This window comes from Pogoniulus pusillus, chromosome 4 (assembly GCF_015220805.1).
Source record: "Pogoniulus pusillus isolate bPogPus1 chromosome 4, bPogPus1.pri, whole genome shotgun sequence".
In the NCBI taxonomy this organism is placed as follows: Eukaryota; Metazoa; Chordata; class Aves; order Piciformes; family Lybiidae; genus Pogoniulus; species Pogoniulus pusillus.
Genome location: NC_087267.1, coordinates 10,862,394 through 10,884,346, shown reverse-complemented (window position 1 = coordinate 10,884,346; position 21,953 = coordinate 10,862,394). Strand labels below are relative to the sequence as shown.

Genomic DNA, 21,953 nt, shown 5'->3' with positions numbered 1-21,953 from the left:
TAACTTCACAACAGGAAGGGATGCTAAACTTCTCTATAACTAGTGGGCATTTCATTAGTGTCACAGAAATCACAGAAACATTTAGGTTGGAAATGACCATCAGGATCACCTAGTCCAACCAAGAACCCTATTCTGCAAGGTTCACCCTAAACCATATCCTCAAACACCACATCCAAATGATTTTTAAACACATCCAGGATTGGTGACTCAACCACCTCTGTGGGCAGCCCAATCTAATGCCTGGCCACTCTTGCTGTAGAAAAAAAAAAATTCCTAATATCCAGCCTAAACCCACCCAGTCACAGCTTGAGACCATTCCCTCTTGTTCTATCACTAATTACCTCTGAGGAGAGACCAGCACCAATCTCTCCACAATGTCCTTTAAGGTAGCTGTAGACAGCAATGAGGTCTCCCCTCAGCCTCCTCTTTTTCAAACTAAAAAAACCTGGCTTCAGTCATAGCATCATAGAATTGATTCAGTTGGAAAAGACCTCTAAGACTGAGTCCAATCTAATGCCATCATGACCAGCAAACCATGTCCCCAGGTGCCACATCCACATGTTTCTTGAACACCTCCAGAGATGATGACTCCACTACCTGTCTGGACACCTTATTTGAATGCCTGACCACTCCTTCTATAAAGTTTTTTTTTCCCTTATATCCAATCTAAATCTCCCAAGGCATAATTTCAGGCAATTTTCTCTCTCTATCACCTGATACTAGGGAGAAGGGACTAAGCCCCACCGAACTACAATTCCCTTTCAGGTAGTTATTGAGATCAATGAGGTCTCTCCTCAGACTCCTCTGAGGCTGCACAGACTAAACACTCTCAGCTCTCTCGCCACTCCTCATAAGACTTCCCCTCCAGACTTTTCACCAGCTTTGTTGCCACTCTCTGGACAAGCTCCAGCAACTAAATGTCTTTCTTGCAGTGAGGAGCCCAAACAGGTCCAGCATAGGCACTGATAGTTTCAGATCATGTGAGAAACTTTTCTACTTCATCTTAAGCCTCATCTTGTCTTTGAATTCCTCTTCTTTCATGAGCAACAAATGGAGACATGGCCTTGACATTCTAAGGTTCTGGGACTTGCCTCTATATTCCTTCTTAAATTGAAGTTTTTTTTAATCTATTTCCCTGTAGACAGTAACTTTTTCAGGTCTAAATACTTTCTACAGCAGGAAAAATCCTTTGGTCCTCCTACCATTAAAAATCCTGCACTAAAAGTTCTACTTCACAGAAAACTTATTTCGGATATAATGATCTCACAGGAGGTAACTAACAAGAACACCATGTTGGAGCAAACTCTACTTCATTTAGATCACTTCAGATGCAGAGGTGCACTAACCTCAGTGCAAGTACTCCTAATGCACATAAAGAAGAAATTCTTTTAACAAAAGATTTCCTGCTCTCATACACTTCCTGTGTCGTCTGTGTCATAACAGCACAAAAGCCTGTAAAGCCCATGCTTACTCTTCTTTCACCATGTCTCACACATTTCACAAGCTGACAGATTAATTAAAAAATTTCACTGTACAGTTCATAAAAATACATAAATATGGCAGTGTCATTCCATTTTTACTGTTTTTATGATTAAAAACACATCCTTGTATTTTTTCTTAACGAGTTGAAGCACTGTTCCTAGTGTAGCTGGGTGGATGTGTGAATTCCTAGTTCTGTGGAGAAGTGCTATATTCTGCAAACTCCACAAGTCATGAAAAAAAAGGAATGCCAAACCTTTTTTTTACATTTCCTCTTATATTCACCAGCCTTTTACATTAATTTATCCAAATAAGATTTATTTGGTTTTCTGAGAACAAAATAGTTCAAAAATGTGTAGGCAACTACCACATATCAATGTTTGCAGTCTTCCAGCACAGTACAACCCTTCACATATATTTAACAGAATGTATTGTATAAATAGTACAAACTATCTATTTGAAGGCTTTTTTTTCTAAAGATAGGAAAATTAATCATTTAAGTTAAGTCATTAGTTACATAATCAGCAAAATATGTGTGTGAATCTACATATATGATACACATATGAAAACAATATTTAGTCTGCTCTGTGAAAAATCAGAATGTTTCTTTGACGAGCACTCTGAAAAAAAGCACCTCAGCTGTGCAGTTCATGTGCTCACTTGCATCTCAAGTGCAAGTTTGTCACAAAAAATGTTTTTCATTAGCACACTGGTTTGGAAATGATACAGAAATCATAAAGTTATCTAAAAGAGGAGGCTCAGGGGTGACCTTATTGCTGTCTACAACTACCTGAGGGGAGGTTGTGGCCAGGAGGAGGTTGCTCTCTTCTCTCAGGTGGCCAGCACCAGAACAAGAGGACACAGCCTCAGGCTGCGCCAGGGGAGATTTAGGCTCGAGGTGAGGAGAAAGTTCTTCACTGAGAGAGTCATTGGACACTGGAATGGGCTGCCCGGGGAGATGGTGGAGTCACCGTCCCTGGGACCGTTCAAGGCGAGATTGGACGTGGCACTTGGTGCCATGGTCTAGCCTTGGGCTCTGTGGTAAAGGGTTGGACTTGATGATCTATGAGGTCTCTTCCAACCTTGGTGATACTGTGATAAAAGTCAAAGCAGTTTTTAAAAAGGAAACCAAATAGCCATATTTAAGGCGTCTATGTTAAAAGGGGTGCAAAGACAGGCACGTAACAGAACAACTGTTAGGTTGATGTGATACTCTGGAATGTTACACAGAGAGAATTAACCCAAGATCCTCCATCAGAACTCACCAAGTTGTATCAAAGAATTACAGAATGGTAGGGGTTGGAAGGGACCTCTGGAAGTCAAGAGCAAACGCCCTGCGAAGGCAGGTTCACCTAAAGAAAGTCACAGAGGAACATATCCAGGCAAGTTTTGAATGTCTCCAGAGATGGAGACTTCACTACCTCTCCAGGAAGCCTGTTTCAGTGCTCCATCACCCTGAAGTAAGTTCTTCCTCATATTTAGATGGACACATATTATGTTGAAGTTTGTGACCTTTTACCCCCTGTCCTGTCACTGGGTGCCACTGAAAAAAGACTGGTCGCACTCTCTTGACATTTTCACTTGAAGTATTTATAAGCATTTATGAGATCTTCCCCTCAGTCTTCTCTTTTCCAGACCAGAAAGACACCATTCTCTCAGTTTTTCCTCATAATGCAGATGTTCTAGACAACTGATCATCTTTGTAGTCCTTTTCTGTACCCTCTCCAGCAAGTTCCTGCCCTTCTTGAACTGGAGAGCCCAGAACTGGACACAGTATTCTAGATACAGCCTCACCAGGGCAGAGTAGAGGAAGAGGAGAACCTTCCTTGATCTGCTTGCCACTCTCTTCTTGATGTACCCGTGATGTCATTGGCCTTCTTTGCCAGTCCTTACTGGATTTCATAGAATAGAATTGTCTGAGTTGGAAGGGACCACAAGGATCACCTCGTGCTAACCACTCACGCTAGATCAGATTGCTCAGAGCCACATCCAGCCTGGACATAAAGACCTCCCAAGGAGTGAGGTTTCGACCACCTCCAAGGGCAACCTATTCTAGTGTCTCACCACTCTCATGGTGAAGAACTCCTTCCTAACATCCTTTCTGAATCTATCCACTTCGAGTTTTGCTCCATTCCTCCTAGTCCTATCACTACCTGACACCCTAGCAAACCCCTCTCCAGCTTTCTTGTAGCCTTCTTCAGACACTGGAAGGCTACAGTAAGGTCTCTTTAGAGTCTTCTCTTCTCCAGACTGAACACCCCCAACTCTCTCACCATAGGAGGAGTGCTCCATCCCTCTGATCATCTATTTAGATTCCTCCACATCCAGCACTCTCAGTCACACTGGATGGCAACACACTCTTCTGGTATGTCAGCCACTCCTACCAGTTTCCTACCATCAGCAAACTGAGGGTATACTCTACCTCTTCATCCAGATAATTGGTGAATATATTGAATAGGCCTGGACCCAGTACCAATTCCTGATTGACACCAATAGCTACAGACCTCCAACTAGACTCTGCTCCAGTGACCACAACTCTTGAGCCTTGTCCTTTGACAAGTTCCCAATCTATCTTGCTGCCCATCATCCAATGCAAATTTGTAACCTTGTCTGTGAGGATTCCAGAATTCTAAATCTAATTTTGCTAACTCCTCAGTTAAAATTGTGTCATGTTAAGGAAAGCCCATAAGAGAATAAAGAATTGTGAGAAGTTCTGGCTACTAATTTTATCTCAGCTATTGGTATACTTCCAGGGAAGAAAAGAAAAAAAAAAAAGCAGAAATTCTTAAAGCTCTGTCAATACAGCAAAATAAGAGAAAAACTGCTTTCAACAGGAATTTGGCCAAGAGGTATCTTGGTGTGAGATTTTGAAAATGCACTTCATTCATCTATGAGTCTAACATGGCATTGTTTCAAAAGGAAATTGGATGCTCAAAACTTCAGAGCCTTTTCAGGCAGTATTCTGACCATGCAGCTCATTGCCTCCATTTCAGCCCTGGCTATGCACTGACACTTTTTAAGGCTGCCAGACCTTCTCCCTTCCTTTCAGCATGCTGTTGCCATCAGCACTCTTACCTGTGCAAGGAAGCACACATGTGCCAAGATTTTTTTATTTTTTTTTTAGAATCAACCAGGTTGGAAGAGACCTCCAACATCACCCAGTCCAACCTATCACCCAGCCCTAGCCAATCAACCAGACCATGGCACCAAGATGTTTTTGAACAGAAAGGCATTTACCTCAGTTTAGCTTTGTCAGAACAAACAGTGGTAGATAGGTCTATCAGCATAAATATGCTTTGACTGATGGTATCAAAACCCTACTCTACAGGTAGTCAGGTGTTTTAAATAGAAAAGAAGTACCAACTGTATTACTAACAATTGTAGAAGGATGTCAGTAGGCACAAAAACTTTGGCAGGAGCTTTTCTACTAAACTAGTTGTAATTTTAAGGATGCTGTACTCAGAAATCCATAATTAATTAACACATCAAATCATAGAATTGTTTCAGTTGGAAAAAACCTTCATGAGCAAGTCTGACTATTATGTAACTCTGCCAAGTCTGTTGCTAAACAATGTCCTTAGGCATCACATCAGTGCGCCTTCTAAACACCTCCGGGACTGGGTACTGAACCACCTCCCTCGGGAGCTTACTCCCTTGAGGACCCTTTCAGTGAAGCTGCTTCTTCAAATATCCAATCTAAACCTTCCCTAATGCAACTTGAGGGCATTTTCTCTTGTCCTATTACTTGTTACCAGAGAGAAGAGACCAACACCCACCTTGCCACAACCTCCTTTCAGGTAATTGTAGGAGTGAGAAGTCTCCCTTCAGACTCCTTTTCTCCAGACTAAACAACCTCAGAAGGACCTCCATGAGTACAGAATGCAATGAAAAACACATTAACCTTTCTCCATGAAAGAAAGCATACTTTTTGAACAGAAGTGAATGCATTCCCCTGGTAGAGAGAACAGGTAAAGCCTTCCTTTTACCACCTGAATGAGATTAAGTGCTACAGTAGACAGACACAAATGGTGCCACTTTCTGCTGTTCCCACAGAATCTGTCCATGCTTTTTTCAGGCTGTCATGACTTGCTCTAAATCAGTTATAGAACATGACAGGGATAAAAGCCTTTTGTGAATAATCCACGGATTCAATTCTTATTGTATTTTGCCAGGCAGAATACTTAATTTCTTCTGTCATTTTGTCACTAGATTAGGTCAGTAATTTACTTACAAAACACTAGTATAAATGTTAACATGAGAAGGATATCTCTTCTTTCAAAACAACTTTTCGCTTTCTAATTCATAGCTGCTTTGGGGGCATTTCAAAAACTAATGAATATACTGACAGATGACTGGATGACATGTTTCAAAGAAATGTTTTTGCTTTCTGTGGCTAAACATTTAACAGAAATGTGTTTTCTGAATAACACTTTCTAGAAATTCAATAAAAAGGGGTTATATTCCTAAATTGTAAAAGCCAAACCCACAAGAACTGTAATTATTTAAAAACTAAGTGGCCATCAACATTTGTATATCCAGTCTTTGTTATTTTGTTCTAGCACTCTATGCTGTCATTATCTGTTCTTTCCGCAGTATTAAAAGGCTTTACAAACTTCTGATACTCAGTCATTTACTCTGCAGTAAGCCAGGGAGCTTTACAACATTACCAGACTGCAACAACTATCAAAAGATACTTAGCTACTGCAAAAGAGGGCTCCTGATGCCAGACAGATGACATGACTGAGCTAGTACAGTACTCACATCTGCTAATTTTTAGGAGACCCACGAGTGCTCATGAATTCCAAAACAAAACCAAAAGCCCTTGTAGAATAAAAGTTTATGCATTCTTCAGCATACATTATTTAACAATGTTTTTGCTATAGATTCCACTAATCTTATATAAATTAATCATTTAAAGCTTGAAAATGTTGATGCTCATAGATGCTTTTACAAATGTAATTCCTTTGTGAAACAGAAAAAGTCTTAAAAGTGTTGCAGAAGAGGCACAACTGGAGAGTTTTCAGGTAACAAATTCTAGATTTCTCCTTTTGCAAAAGGGAATCTAATTCCTGGCTTTTAATTAGGAGTCTGAAACCATGTGCTACATTTTACTCTTCTAATACTTATCCTAAGTGATACTGGAAGATTTTTCACTTTGCCCCATCTACTGTTTTACTGATCACATTACAGGGTCACTTTCGGCTCCCCTCTTTTCAAAGCTGGGGTTATTCTTTCTGCCTCTGCTTAATAAGTTTCAGGCAAAAACTTGTAGCTCTCTATCCTTAGCCTTATGCATGCCAGGCTAAGTTCAACAAAATCATCTGACAAAACTGGAACCATAGTTAGTAACTTCTCATCAAATTAAACCAGCTTCTGGTCTACCATTATAGTTCTATGTCCAATTAATTTTTTCACTACCATACTAGGGTTCTATAAGGTTATAGACAAATGTTCACTTTCTGCTGGCTCAATTAACAATGGAATTAACAGGACTTCAACAATTAAAATAGCTGACACTCATAGGAGCGCAATACCCACCAGCAGGGAGAAAGGCAGGCAGGCTGTAGGATATTTTGCTGGTGTAGTTGTTTGAAGCACTCCCATCTGTCTACACACTAAACTGAAACATCACCATATTATAAAGCAAGCTACATCAACACTGGCCCAGTGTGCTCCTTCAGCCATTTCCTACTGTGAATGAATGGTGAAGAATTATGGTACCACAAAAAGCAATGGCTTCATAATTGCTGTTTTGGTGACAATGTCCAAATAAGGGGACCGAGAGTATCTGTGGTATGTAGAGTCACATAAGGTTTTTCATATCCTATCACAGCCATTCTCAACTTCACTAAAAAAAAAAAAACCATTAATTTTTTGTATGGATTTTCCTACCCGTGTATACTAGTACAGAATAAAAGAGCTTGACAAAAATCAACTAGAAAAGTAAATTAAATAATATGAACCTTATTCCATCAGTTTTCATACATTGCTATGAATGCAATCTCATCACAGACACACAAAGATAACCAATTACATCTTTAGCAATATCAACAGGAATTATGCTGCTAAATTTCATTAGACATGGTCCTTGACTCAGGTTAAGGTTACTCTCTAGCTAAGTACAACTACCAAAGGAGCTATACATCCTAGTACAAAGTGGGTGTCTCCTGGAAATAATTTAGGAGAGAAGTACCAGTCAAACAATCTGCTTTAAATGTAGGAGAGAATTACCAGTCAAACAATCTGCTTTCCTGAGGCTTATGTGAACAGGTTCCAAGAGAGTGTCTGAGAATAAAGGTGCTTTGCAAACCACATCCCACAGGCTCCACAGAGGCTACTGTCAGACATGTCACTAACAGTTACGGCACTGAGCAGACAAGGAAGGTAACTGCATGCATAACAGAGATAAGTGCTGACATCTGTCAAGATACAAATGCACATGTCACATACTGCCCTTATAGTCTGTTTGTGTCCCAAGCCTGTGTTCTCTGTTACCTTTCTCTGACATGCTCCTTTTTTCTTGAAGATTGCTTGCAACCCTGAAGGCAACATCTATGCCTCACAGCAGAGATCTCCAATGAACAACAGGTGTAGGAAACATACTGCCCTTATAGTCTGTTTGTGTCCCAAGCCTGTGTTCTCTGTTACCTTTCTCTGACATGCCCCTTTTTTCTTGAAGATTGCTTGCAACCCTGAAGGCAACATCTATGCCTCACAGCAGAGATCTCCAATGAACAACAGGTGTAGGAAAAGAGCTGAAGCTCTGAGAAGATGTTGTGCTGCAGATGCAAGAAAAATCATGGAAACATTTGTTGTTGCAATCTGCAACTCAGTGTTTGGAGTAGTTGTATTTTTTCAAATTTTCTAGGGGAAGAAGAATTTACTCTTGACCAGATCAGTGATTTACTGCTAGACACTATGCAGCTCAGGAATATTCAATAGCTTAATATGAGAATATCAAATACCACACCCACAAGCCAAAAGATCCTACTCGAACACATTGGACCAAACCCACTAAAACAAACAAACAAACCAACCAACCAACCCACCCATTAAATAGAAGCTTCCCAGCTCTGAACACCATAGTGTTGCAGTCTGAAACACTAAGTATCTAGTTCCAGAAAAGTACTCTCATTGTTGCCTTGGGTATCTACATTGCCTATTCCATCAAACAAAACCAGACACCTTTGCGCACAGTATTCAGGGACAACTAGCAAAAACGGTGAGAAAATGCCTATCACAGCCAATAGAAACTACTGGAAAACTTCAAATTCTGTCTTTCTCCTCAGAGTCCATCGTACTGTTAAATCAGCATGAAACCAGAAATTAGAGATGAAAATCTGTTGTGCAGTCAGAAGACCCTACTCTGGCCATGGAAGAAAAGTCCAGCACAGTAGTATGGTATAGCAACTATGGGGTAGGAAGAAAATGTATACTACACTTTCTGTAGCTCAGATCTAAGGTAATCAAAAGTCTCTTTGGAATTTATATTACTTCTGAAGCTGGTCCATTGTGTCATCAAGGAAACATCAGGAATTTCTTTCTATAGAGTATACACACAAATATAGCAGTACACTGTCTTCCAGAATCTACACGTAATCTTGTGTAGGGCTGTCCTCTAATAGGAACCCAATGCTCTGATACACTAGGAAGCTACTTCTGAACTTTAAGAGTCCCACTTTGTAAAAAGTAGCTCCTGCAACAGCATGTTTGTGAGAAGACTAAAACCAAACATCCTTTATGGCCTTTAAGTAAAAAAAAAAGTTACTTCAGTGAGAAGTATCTTTATTTAGTTTGATATGGTACAATAAACATTTGGAAGTCTAAAGAAGTTTCTTTTTGAGTCTCTCCTTTCTAAGTACTAAAGTTCCTTATATCAAAATGCAATAATTTAAAGCCTATAATTTTACTATTCCTCCCAGCTCCTCTAAAGATACAGCTTTAAATTAATAATTATATCTCATTCCAATTTCAAAATGCATTACATAAATGTTGCTGTGATGCTGGGAAAATATAAGGATGTTGATGACTGTTCCAGTCAATATAATAATTTGTCTGCAGCAAGCTTTTACTATGACCCTTCCAGCAAAATATATGGACTTAATACCCATCCCAGATTTACTTTCTACTTAACAGTATTCCTGCAACTTCATACACATTACCTCCATGCTTTTCATGCCAGCAGGATGAAGAATCAAGCTCTCAAAATCCCTTTCCTAACTTACTAGTAAACAAGCATCAAATACTTTCGGTTGTAAAAAGAACGGGTGTGTAAAAAGAACAGTTTAGGCATGAGTTATTAATCACTTTTCTGTATCAGAGCCAAAAAAAGTCAAACAGAATGCCCCATCAGCTTTTCTAAACTTATGTTAATTTTCAATTGACTAAACAAAGCACACTTCTGTAGTGAGCAAAGTGATTTTACTGAAACTCCAGCTTAAAAAAAAGCTTACTTACAAAGTAAGTTAAAAACTGATAGCAGTGAGAAAATTGCAAATCATAATTGTACTTCACACTAAATACTGTTTAGGGAGAACCATGTAAAGGAAAGAGAAAAGAGTCAATTGTTAATGTAAAAAAAAAATCTTTCATAGTTACCATTTAATCTCACACCTTTTAATAGCTGCAGGAATATTTTGTCTTTCCAGCATTTTATATGAACTACTGTGCTAGTTAGAAGCTAATTGGAATATTTTAATGAGAAAAATTAGATTATAGGCTGTGAAAAGAAAATGGTGATGTCTACTTCACTCAGGCTGAGATGTATAAAAGCAAGAACACAAACATAGGTAGGAGAGTGGGTCTCTGTCAGTGTGTTTCTCTTCTGCTTGGAACTGTGTAACTAATGCTTCTGCTTCTAGCCCCCCTTGCCAATCCTCCAAACTCACTTTACACATAAGGCATGCTCCAGGATAAGGTAGAGGGGTGGAAAGAAGGTGGAAGGGTGGTTGGGAGCCCCTCCTGGGGACTCTGATATCCAGGAGGGGCATTGTGTTTCTGTATTAACTTTAACTTGTATATTTCTGTATATAGCTGTAAATATTGTGATATATTTTAAGTATCTGCTTGTATATTGTGCTAAGAAGATAAAGCTTCATTCCTTAACTTCTAGGCACCTGAGTATAATCTGGGTGATTTCATAAAGGGGGGAGCGGGGGTAGCACCCAAACCATCATAACTATTTAACAAACATTTTGCTATTCAATGACCCAAAGTGCTGTATCTAAAATGCTTATACTTTTTCACATTCCTCAAACAACTCATTGTTCTGAGAAGATCTCAAAGGCCCAGAAAGAACAAAATCCCTTCTTTACTCTTTCAACAGCAAACACTGTGCTAGCTGAGTCAGAGAGACATGGAGTACAGTGAAAAAAAAAATGTTAAGATACCCTGTAAAAAAATGTAACCTACTTACATGAACTGAATATGTCTGTGCAGGGCTCTACAAGCAGTCTGAGACAACTAATACTGTCCTTCAAGGATGTGACTAATCTGGAAGAATGGCTGCAGTGAGTCATTCTGCACTATTGTTCAAGATACGTTTCTATCTCATGCGTTTTACAACTGCTTATAAGTCACAGACAGGTGGAAGCATGCTGTGCTTCTGCAGTCTGCAGAAGCAGACGTGAGGGAGCTTCAACACCTTCAAAACTTGTGTAGTGTGAGAGCTGCAGAGGACTGGAGAAACTTGTCTGAACAATCTTAAAGTGGGATGAAGATAAGACAGTTAGTAGCAGGTTATTTTAAAAAAGCCTAAAGGGTTTAAATCATCCTTGCAAGATTTTTCTCTTGGAAAGGAACTATTTCTGCCAGCCAAACATCATTTTCCTTTGAAGTACTTCCTGAGAACTTAATTGCTCAGTAAATTGCCAACAAAACTTTCAAGCTGAAGACCGGCCCCAAGAGACTCCAGAGGGAACAGTCTGTATACTTAATTTATCTTTCCACAATCAGTTAGGAGTGCAGAGTTGCTGTTCAGGCCTCCAGCCATAGAAATCAATTTTTGACTGGACCAAGCTCACTGAGATAAATACAACCATATGCAGGAGGTAGCACTTCTTACAAAACATAACCTGAGGCTCTTGCATCAATGCTTTTGAGAACTGGGATACTTATTCAGCAGCATAAGCACTAGAACTCAAATCTACTTCAAATCAGTTTGAAAATGGGTTTCTTAAACTGAAATTTCTACTTATTTAGCCCCTTACACAGTTCTTCCATTCTTGGCAGGTCCCCCAACTTGACTATGTTTCATATATTTCAAGTTGGCAAGGTCAAGTGATGACACAACACAAGACACAGAGTGAAGTACATTATCTTACTAAAATATTTTTTTAGTAGCTGAAATGTTAGATTCTCACTTTCAAATCTCAAAACAAAGAACTTTCCATAGTAAAGCAAATGGACTCAATATTCCTGCATGACATGAAATACGAAGCTTAAAATAAAGGAATCTCTTCTTTCAAGAACATGCTAAATAAATGCAGGAGAATCGCTGACATTACACAATTCTGCAAACCTATCTATCAGAAAAATTGAGCTGACACTGAACCACATTAATGTGTAGCACAGTATGAATAATCTACTTTTTGTTGTTTGGGAGCAACTGTTTTAATAAAAAAACAACTACTGATGCTAGAATACAGGCTGTTAGCCACTCAACACATTTTATTATGAATATTTTAGTGAATACTTACGTTGTCAATTAAGAACACTAGATACTCAGGCCTATTAAGGGTGCTAGAATACATTATCATTAAGGCCTAACCTTAACTGTATTATTTAATTTCTAATTGAAGATAGGCTTTTTGCACACAAATTCATACTGAGAATATTATTTCAATAGACCAAGTATTACTACTTATATTTTATTTCATAATTTTAATAAAATTTGTTTTCTACTACTTTCCTGTTAATTGCACTGCATTGGTTTTCATATATGGTTTCAATATTTTAACCTCAGTTAGTATCTCTGAAAATAAATGAGTGGTCTGCAGTCACCACCAATGTGGGTGAAAGTGTTGATCTGCTTGACGGTAGGGAGGTTCTACAGAGGGATCTAGACAGACTAGATCAATGTGCCAAAACTCATTGTATTGGTTTCAGTAAGGACAAATGCCAGGTTCTGCACTTAGGCTACATCAACCCCCAGTAGCACTACAGGCTTGGGGAGGAGTGGCTGGAAAGCTGCTCAGCAGAGAGGGTCCTGAGGGTCTTGACTGAAAGCCAGCTGAACATAAGTCAGCAGTGTGCTTAGGTGTCCAAAAGGGCCAATGACATCCTGGCCTATATCAGGAACAGTGTGGCCAGTAGAACCAAGGAAGTGATTTTACCTCTGTAGTCAGCTCTGGTAAGAACACATCTTGAATACTGTGTTCCATTTTGGGCCCCTCACTACAAGAGAGACACTAAGGCATTGAAACATGTCCAAAAGAGGGCAAGAAAGCTGGGGAAACGTCTAGAGAACAAGCCTTATGAGCAGCATGCGAGAGAACTGTGATTATTTAGTTTGTAGAAAAGAAGACTTAGGAGGAGACCGCACTGCTTTCTACGACTATCTGAAAGGAGGTTTTCTAGAGGTAAGGGTCAGCTTGTTCAACCAAGTAATGAGTGATAGAACAAAAGGAAATGGCCCCAAGGTGTGCCAATCAAAGTTTAGATTGGATGTTTAGAATAATTTCTTTACTGAAAAGATTACTGGGTGTTGGAACAGCTTGCTCAGGGAGGTGTTAGACTCTCCATCCCTGAAGGGACTAAAAAGTCATGTAGAAGTAGTGCTCAGAGACATGGTTCAGCCAAGAACTTGTTAGGCAAATGATTGGACTCAGTGACCTTAAAGGTCTTTTCCAATCTATACAATTCCATAATTCTGTGAACACAAAGGTCAGAGAGGTCCTCTGATTCATTATTGATTGATTTCTCAATCTTCTACTGCTACCCAGAAAAGAAAAAATATCTTATTATCAACAGAGGTCTTGTGGTTTCAGGATTACATCTCTTTCAGACATACATGCACAGCAAAATGTGCAGTTCACAGTAAAGGCATTTAATAAACAGCAAGTTTTTATGCAGTGAAGACCTTTGGCCTCTGCCCCTCCCTTGCAGGCATAAGTTTAATTAGGAATAACCTCTGTGATAGACTTGTCTTGAGTGGAAAGCAAAACCACACACACTGAATACATTACCACTTCTTGTTTATCCAAAATGTATAGGTCTATGTGCCATACCAGAACTCATAAGCAATATTAGTCAAAATTTAAAGAAATTGCATATCTTGAGATATAAAATAAGATTCCTAAAACACACTTTTAAAAATACTCAAATAACTAAGAATGAGTATTTGATTTAAACCAATCCCTCCCCAGCATCCTTATCTCTGAAAAGCCTATCGTTTGCTGCTACACATACTTTTAATCTCCAACTGATCAGCACTTCTGGCTAGTTTCCTTACCTACATACCCTCAGTCAGATTCTTGTACAATCACATGCAGCACCATAGGGTGGCAAGAGATCAAAAAGTCACAAGAATGTCTTGGGCTAGGTCTCAAATGAGGGAAGGAAAACTATCTGCTGCAAATAACACAGGCATTTGAAACACTGTAAAGAGAGAAAGGAACCCTTGATAGGAAAGAATTACTTCAAAATCTGAAAGTTGAAAAATTATAGATCATAGAATGGTTTGACTTGGAAGGGACCTTCAAGATCATCCATCCAGTTCCAACTCCCTGCTATGGGCAAAGACATCTCACACCAGATCAAGCTGCTCAAAGCCTCATCCATCTTAATCTTAAACACTTCCAGGGATGAGGCATGTGAGGGTGACACATGTCTTTATTAAAAGACAATCATAAAAAATACTGACTTAAACCATAATTTCTCCCTCTCCATGCTGAACTGTTATCCTTTGTCCTTCCTGTTCTGCTGTAATGCTTTTCAGTGGTCTTTTCCTAAGGAACTCTACAATCCAAATCATGTCCTGTGTTTCAGCTTTGTTTCTTATTACACATCCCTGAAAAAGTGAGCATGAACTTACAGGCTGGCAAGCCACTTTACATGACTTTGACATTCCCAAGCCTTCCACAAGACAGACCTAAGAAAATAAGACGTATTCTAGGATTTTATTACAAAAGGTCTTTGTAGAATGCTGCAGCCTTTTTCAGTACTATGTTCCCTTGCCCAGTTCTCATGTTAACATGCTTCATAAAATACACATTCAAATGTGAATTTTACTAAGTATAGCACTTCCCAAAAGTGTCTTAGTATGTTATAAAACACTGAGTCAGGGCAATGCTGAGGCTTCTGCACATTCCCAACACCAATCCCTGAAGTCATAGTGCAAGGAAAGCTGCAGAAAACACAGAGCTAGACTTCTTTAAGGTGCACTACAAAAAGATAAGGCAGCAGTCACAAGTTACAGCAAGGAAAAATTCAGGCTTTCAGAAAAAAAAAATCAAAGGAGAAAAATAAAGGACACACCAAGTTGCTTGAGGAGGCTGCAGAATTTCCACACTAGCAGATTTTAAAAACTGAATGGGACAAATCCTGAACAATCAGCTTTTACTGCAAAGTTTGCCTTGCTTTGAACAGGAGGTTGGACTGGATGACTTCTTAGCCCACCATAAGACCTCAAAAATACTATTTTAGTATTCTATTAACTGCATAAATTGAGGAGTCTTTAAAGATAAAATAATATATAATTGCCATACAGAGTGGCTGCACTTATTACAACCATGCATGTAAGTTCCACTGAGGCATTATTTCATGGGGAGAAAAAGTATTAACAAAGTCATATAAACCTGTCTTCAATATGTCAGGAGGACCTAAGTCACAACTCAAAGTTACTTGCACTCCATTTCTTCAGTTGGACCTTAAATTTCTTTTTTTTTTTTTTTTAGTACTGGTCAACTTAACCTCTTGCTTTATTCTATCAGATTCATAAAACCATTTTATGGTAGCCTTTACCATTTCATTACCTCTTCTCTATCCATCCCTTCACATTGCTTTGTAAAATAGACAGGCCCAAGGAAGAACTAGATGGAATCTAGTAATTGTTCTGTAATTAAAAAGCAGGATAAACTACAAGGAGGTCTGTCAACCACTGGGGAAGCCTTCAATTTAAAAAGGAAAACAGCATTTGTGCTAAAGAGTGCCTTATCTTGGCATTTACTCCTATCTGGTAACACCCCCACGACAGAAAATGTTTGATTGTACCACTTTAAAATTATACAACCAACTTCAACATTTAAAATGGTTTAAGTCACTCCTCTGACTGAGCTTACAAAAAGTAAATTTTGAGTTGTGAAGTATTTCCAAGCTCTTCAAGCTCCAAAAGGCTTTCTTACCACTGGGCCTGGCCCACGTATTCAAGAACATCTGGTATGTGGTTTTCTTTGCTAGTTTCAAAATATTGTAGAGTTTAGCATATACATAAAATTATTGAGCTACAAGCACTCCTGAAAGCTAGCTTTGAAACAGAAAGGGTGCAGTTACAGATTCCTGGAAAATAAAGGTTCGATATAATTTCTCTTAAACTGAACCAATCCTCACTGATTAAACAACTATGCTGTTCATTTAACTGAGGTATCTAATCACCTAGAATGAAGTGGAATAAATCCATGTCTCAGTATTTGTGGTTGCTGCCTTCTATGTTTCACAGTCAGATGAGATATTAGCAAACGCACAAGCGGCAAGGTAAAATACATTCCCAGGATCTGTCGCCATTGTTTCTCTGCAGGAAGCTGAAAGCTCAGAAACCTTTCAACAGAAAAAAAATAGAACATAGACTGGGTTAATGTTTCTTCGGTTCCTTTCTAATGCTTCTCTTTGCCTTCCCTGCCTTTTAACATCATGTTTAAGAAAAGTTATGCTCATTTATGGCATCTTCTGTGTATTCACCCTTACTACAGGAACTGAATCAAACTGACTCGAGTTTGCATCAATGCACATAGCATGAAATGATACTCCTAAGCCATCACCAAAAGTTCTTGTGAAAAGATTCTGTGCATCAGTAACTGAGAATTATGTATTTTCCTTACATGCCATACTTTTGGAAAAAATATTTCAAGAGAGCTGAAAAAAGGAAATCTGAAAAAATGTTGATCTAACTTAATTTATATGTGAGGAAATCAAACATTGTCAAGGGTGAAAAAAAAAAAGGCTGGGCTAAACCTAGCATTTTATAGAAACAATACCACTTACTATGTTTGGGCAGGCTTTAGCAGAACTGGAGTGGCTGTCATCCTTACAAGTGCTTCTGTTTAAAACTCTCTTTAGTTGTAAGCTGATGTGTTGCATAAATTAATTTAATTATCAACAAATAAAAGCTTTGGGAGATATTTCTGACATAAACAAGTTCAGGCTTTTCCACTAACAGTCTTCCTCTTCTACAACCTTCCATTTTCCAAACCACTAAAAATGCCTCTGATTTCTAGAAAGAATTTCTGTCACTTAAATATACTTATATTTACCTTCTTGACTAAACTTTTTACATCCTCAACATTGCTGATGTTAAGAAACTACACATTGCTGAAATATGCTTTTCTTTTCCAGATGATTTCTCCTGTCAAGTTGCCCAAATTCAACTAGATGATATCCCAGTCCCATTTGGACATCTTTCACAACTGAAGTTTTACTAGGAACAATCTTTAAAAGACCACTTTTTTTTAAACTCTCATTATTATAAATAACTCCTGTAATTATTACCAATCAAAAGTTTATTTCCTTCAGTCTGCTTATCTTAAAACAAAGAGCCCTAAGGCACTGCATCAAACCTCTGTCTTTATATTTCGCCTCTTTCAGTAGGTCTTTTTATTAGTAAGGATGAGGTAAAAATATAAACAGTTTCTATGTAAACAATGTTTCTGACTTCACACCACTTAGAATATTTCAAACTTGACAATATTTAAATGACTACTCTTAATACTTTTAGATATACACCATTTAAAAAAGCATTCTTTTAGAAACACACATGCGAGTTAGCCAAGCAAGACTGACAATATTATTTTTAAACAAACCTTGAACTGGGAAGAGACTGATTTCATGGAACAGCCCTGTCAGAGGCACCTGCTGGGACTGAGACACTCAGAGCAGAGCAGACTAAGGGCTGGCTCAGTGGATGACAGGAGAATGGCAGATGTTGTTTACCTTGACTTTTGCAAGGGTTTTGACACTCTCGAGTAAAATCTCTATAGACAAACCAATGAAGTACAGACAGACAGTGAGATGGGCTGAAATCATCTTGAACTGCTGGGGTCAAAAGTTTGTGAACAGCATGAAGTCCATCTGAAATACAGCCATTGCTGGTGTACCCCATGGATCAATACTAGGATCAGTGCCTTCTAACCACTTCATTAATGACCTGGACAATGGGACAGAGTGCATTCTCAAAGTTTTCTGATGACACAAACCTGGAGGAGTGGTTCATACACTGACTGGTTGCCCTACATTCAGTCAGAGAGATTTTGAAAAGCTGAGTAATAAGCCTGCAGGAATCTCAGGAAGATCAACAAAAGGAAATCAAGAGTCCTGCACCCCAGGGAAGAATGACACCAAGCACCAGTACAGAATGGGACATGACCAGCCAGAAAGTAGCAATGTGGGAAAGCACATAGGGAGTCCACCAGGACCTAAGTAGACCATGAAGCAGCAGTGCACCCTTCAAGCAAAGAAGGCAAATAGCATCTTGGTTTGCATTAAGAAAAATGTTGCCAGCAGGTCAAGGGGGATGATCCTTCCCCTCTTCTCAGCACCAGTGAGACACGTCTGGAATTCTTGTGTGCTTTCATGGGCTCCCCACTACAAGCAAAATATAAGCATCCTTGAGTCAGTCCAGTAGAAGGACTACAAAGATGATTAAGGGATTGGTGCATCTGACATATGATAATACTGAAAAAGACAAGATTCCAGCCTGGAGAAGAGAAGACTCAGGAAGATCTTGTCAATGGGTGTAAATGTGTAATTTAGGCAAGGTAAACAACACTTCTTAGTGGTGCTCTGTGACAGAGCAAGAGGAGATGGGCACAAATATAAAATACAAAATTTCATCTGAACAGAAGAAAACACTTTTCTACCGTAAGGCTAGTCAACCTCTTAAATCAGTTTTCCAAACAGCAAGCTGGTCTAGTTGACCCTGCTGTGGGCAGGTGTGTTGATGTAGACTACCTCCAGAAACCCTTTCCAAGCCCAGGTATTCCACAGTTCTTTGAGAAAGAAATTAAAGGAAAGCAACTATATCTGAGTAATAAGGACTATGAGTTTACTGCCAGTTGTTTTCTCTGCACAGATCAAGCCTTCATTAAGATATAACAGTTGCAGTGCACATCAGTTGGCCGTATCCAACTGCATTCTAAGAAGGCAAGTTATTTATTAGACCTAGGAAAAGCCTTATTGTGTAGATACAAGATTATTCCTTTTCCTCTCCCACATATTTGCTGATGTTCAAGCATCCACATCTAACTGAGAATATATAACAGAGATTAAGACAACTTACTTGTCCTCACTAGTCAAATAAGTCACTTTGTCTGGTAAAATGTCTATTTCCATCAGTAAACATCCATCACTTGAATTTATTTTCCTCCTTTCCAGCACTAAAACAAGTTTAATCCAAACAGATTAATGGGAAATCATCCTTCTTTCATAACGTCTATTCTCTTGCATCAATGTATCAACAGCTTTGTTTTACAACTGTAGGAAAAATGAGAGGAATCAAGAGAATGCTACAGGAAAAAAAAAGGTTAGAAAGTCTCACTTATGAGGAGCAAGCACCTGTGCACTGACCCAATTAGACATTCAAACATTTGTCATTTTGGAGCTGTCTGGTTGTCACTCATCCAAGTAGCTCCAGGGGACCCATTGTGTGGTGGCATTCTCTGACAGAAGAACTGGAGCTATGGAGGCAATGAGGGCACAGTAATAGGGTGCCAGGATCTTGGTGAGTGAGAGCAGTCAGCAGCAAAGCCAAAAAACCCCAGAGCTTCCTTAACTTGGTTACCATCCAAAAAGTCTTTCAGAGCCTTCAATGGTTATCTTTTTTTTCCTTCCTTCAGAGGAGCCCTGTTTAAAAACTGTACAGTAAGAGTGCTCTTTATCCAGAGACACATTTAACTCTTGAGTGACCGACAGAAGAACCATTTCAGAAGAAATCTCTGAAAGCTTAAAAAAAAAAATTAAAATCTTCTTTGTACAGGAGGATGCACTAAATGTTAGTTACACTGCCAGCATATAGTTCAGAAGTCAGTGTTCCAGTACCCATCTCCTCCCTTCTCTGTTTTGAACATATTATTCATACTTTCAGATGCTCTGCCTGCTTGATCATGTAAATGATAGATAAAACACTGTGCAGCTATCCACGCCTACACGCAATGAAAGATAGAAACGACTTGTTCTAGTAGACTGCATACAGTATTGTATCCAAGATCCCCAAATCAGATTTTTCATTTAAAAAAGCCAGATATTAAAACACAGATGACTATTCAGCAGCTACTATTGACACCAAGTAAGGCTAAGTCTGTTCTTATGCTGCAAGTTTCATGCAGCTCAAATACAAGAGCAGGGAGGGGTTGGAGAGGGGATGAAAAAAAGAAAAATCAAAGCTTACTTCAAAGCTTAGAAAACAGGCATTTTAACCTTAGGACCTAAACCATGAGAGAAAATAATTCAGAATGTCCCCATTACCAATCTCTATGGTAGAAGAAAAACTTAAAGATATTCAGTACAAAAATATCTCAAGTTCCTTCTAAGTCCATTTTCCCAGACTCACATTTTCACTAGTTGACTTGTCCCCTTGTTCTCTTCAGCAAGGAACAGAGGAGACGATTAAGACTCCCTTCAATTATGTGAAGCTATGAAATACTTTCGGCTGATTTCCTGATGAACATATTTGATATGAGGCCTTCAGTAAAAAGGCTGGAGTGGACATTCTAAAAATTCTATTAATCATGAAGTGTTAAAAAAAACAAGAAAACACAGGTAAATGAAGAACGTATTATATGACTACCCTGACAGTACTTACTAAAAACTGAATAGAAAGATAGAAACTTGACAGTAACTTCATAACAGTAGCTTTTATCCTTTCTTAGCTACAGAGGAAACGAAAATTTAGAGGGGGGAAAAATTATCTTACCTTTCTACAAAAAGCTTCAAAACAAGATTGTTTCTCTCCTTACTTTTGTTTCTTTCTTATCCTCTGTTTGACAGGTCTTTATGTTACTGCCTTGCCTAAAAAGATATTACACAAGATGAAATATTTAGAGACCAATAACTACACTCACTCTTAACATTACAACAAATATTTCAAATATGTATTGATATAAATGTAATACTAAATCCAAGTAAGTAGAATAGTACTTTAATAGCAACTAATTTATACACGTTGCACTGAAAAAAAAAAAAAGTCCTTAGGTTTCAAAGTTGTGATTTGCATTTAGCGCTCTAAAACAAACAGCTGGTCACATCCAATCAGACCACCTAAATAGTTATCCAGGTTTACTGTACCATCAGAGTATTTCACAAAGCTTGAACAAGACAAGAAGAAAGCCTTACCACACCTTCTATCATTCAGTAACCTAGTATAAGGCCCACCTAGTATCTCTGTCTGCTCAGGACCAAACACTTTAGTGCTCTTTGGGATAAAGATGCTCAGACTTCTAAAAAACACAACTGCTGGAAGAGCTCACAGAAGTGGCAGCAAGCAGGAAAAGCTGTTGGTCACAAGAGAGACCTGGGCTTACAGTCATTTTGTTAAGTTTTCTCTCCAAGAGAATATCCTAAATTCTAGTTGAGGGATGGGACAGGTGATTCTCTGCCTTCACACAACACGCATATATCAGCACCCCAAATTGAAAGCAAAATACAAAGATAGAGTAAATAGCAGGAGAGGTTTAATTTTTAATTCAGCTGCTGTGCTTCATTTATTCACAAGAACTATGCATCTAGTTCCTCCCTCTTTTTTTTTCCTGCTTGAAATCCCTATTTTAAAAAGATCTAAGGTTTTGCTAAGAAGGAGGTTGCTTATTTCTCCATGGTAATGCATGAGCAGGGTTGAGCTTTCAAGCAAGCAAGGTTCAAGCAGGATTATGAATGTTCAAAGTGAGCTTCAAAAAGATTTCTGAGGATATCCCTTACAGTCTTTTAATTTTACAGTACATGTCCTCATTTGCAAACTTGGCTATGCTTGCTAATACATGTAGTCCTTATTTTGGTAAACTGGTGATGATGTGAAGCTAGCAACAGATTAACATCACTGTACCACCTATTATTTTATATACTCTACATAAAAGTATACTTCTAACTGTAGAAAAGCAATTTAAAAGATTACTACTTACTTGTAAGGTAAGACAGGAGAGACTGCAAAATCTCAGCTCACAACAGTGAGACAGTAAGATCAGCTTGATTTTAAACTAGCACAATTGTACAATCTCTTCCAGGATACTTTAAAAAGATTTTTTTTCCTCTTAAATTGTTCTGTCAATTGACAA

The 21,953-nt window shown here is 38.6% G+C and overlaps 1 protein-coding gene across 34 annotated transcripts in view; it reads right to left on the bottom strand.

Moving 5' to 3' along the window:
* NRCAM (neuronal cell adhesion molecule) overlaps positions 1–21,953 on the bottom strand; it is a 125,017-nt gene that overhangs the window by 93,014 nt on the left and 10,050 nt on the right. For 33 of the 34 annotated variants that reach the window (XM_064142132.1, XM_064142134.1, XM_064142131.1 and 30 more), the window contains one exon: positions 20,600–20,694. The gene's annotated coding sequence lies outside the window, so the exon portion shown is untranslated. Of the gene's footprint in view, positions 1–16,071; positions 16,234–20,599; positions 20,695–21,953 lie in introns of all 34 variants that reach the window. The other variant, XM_064142137.1, reaches the window with a different exon arrangement.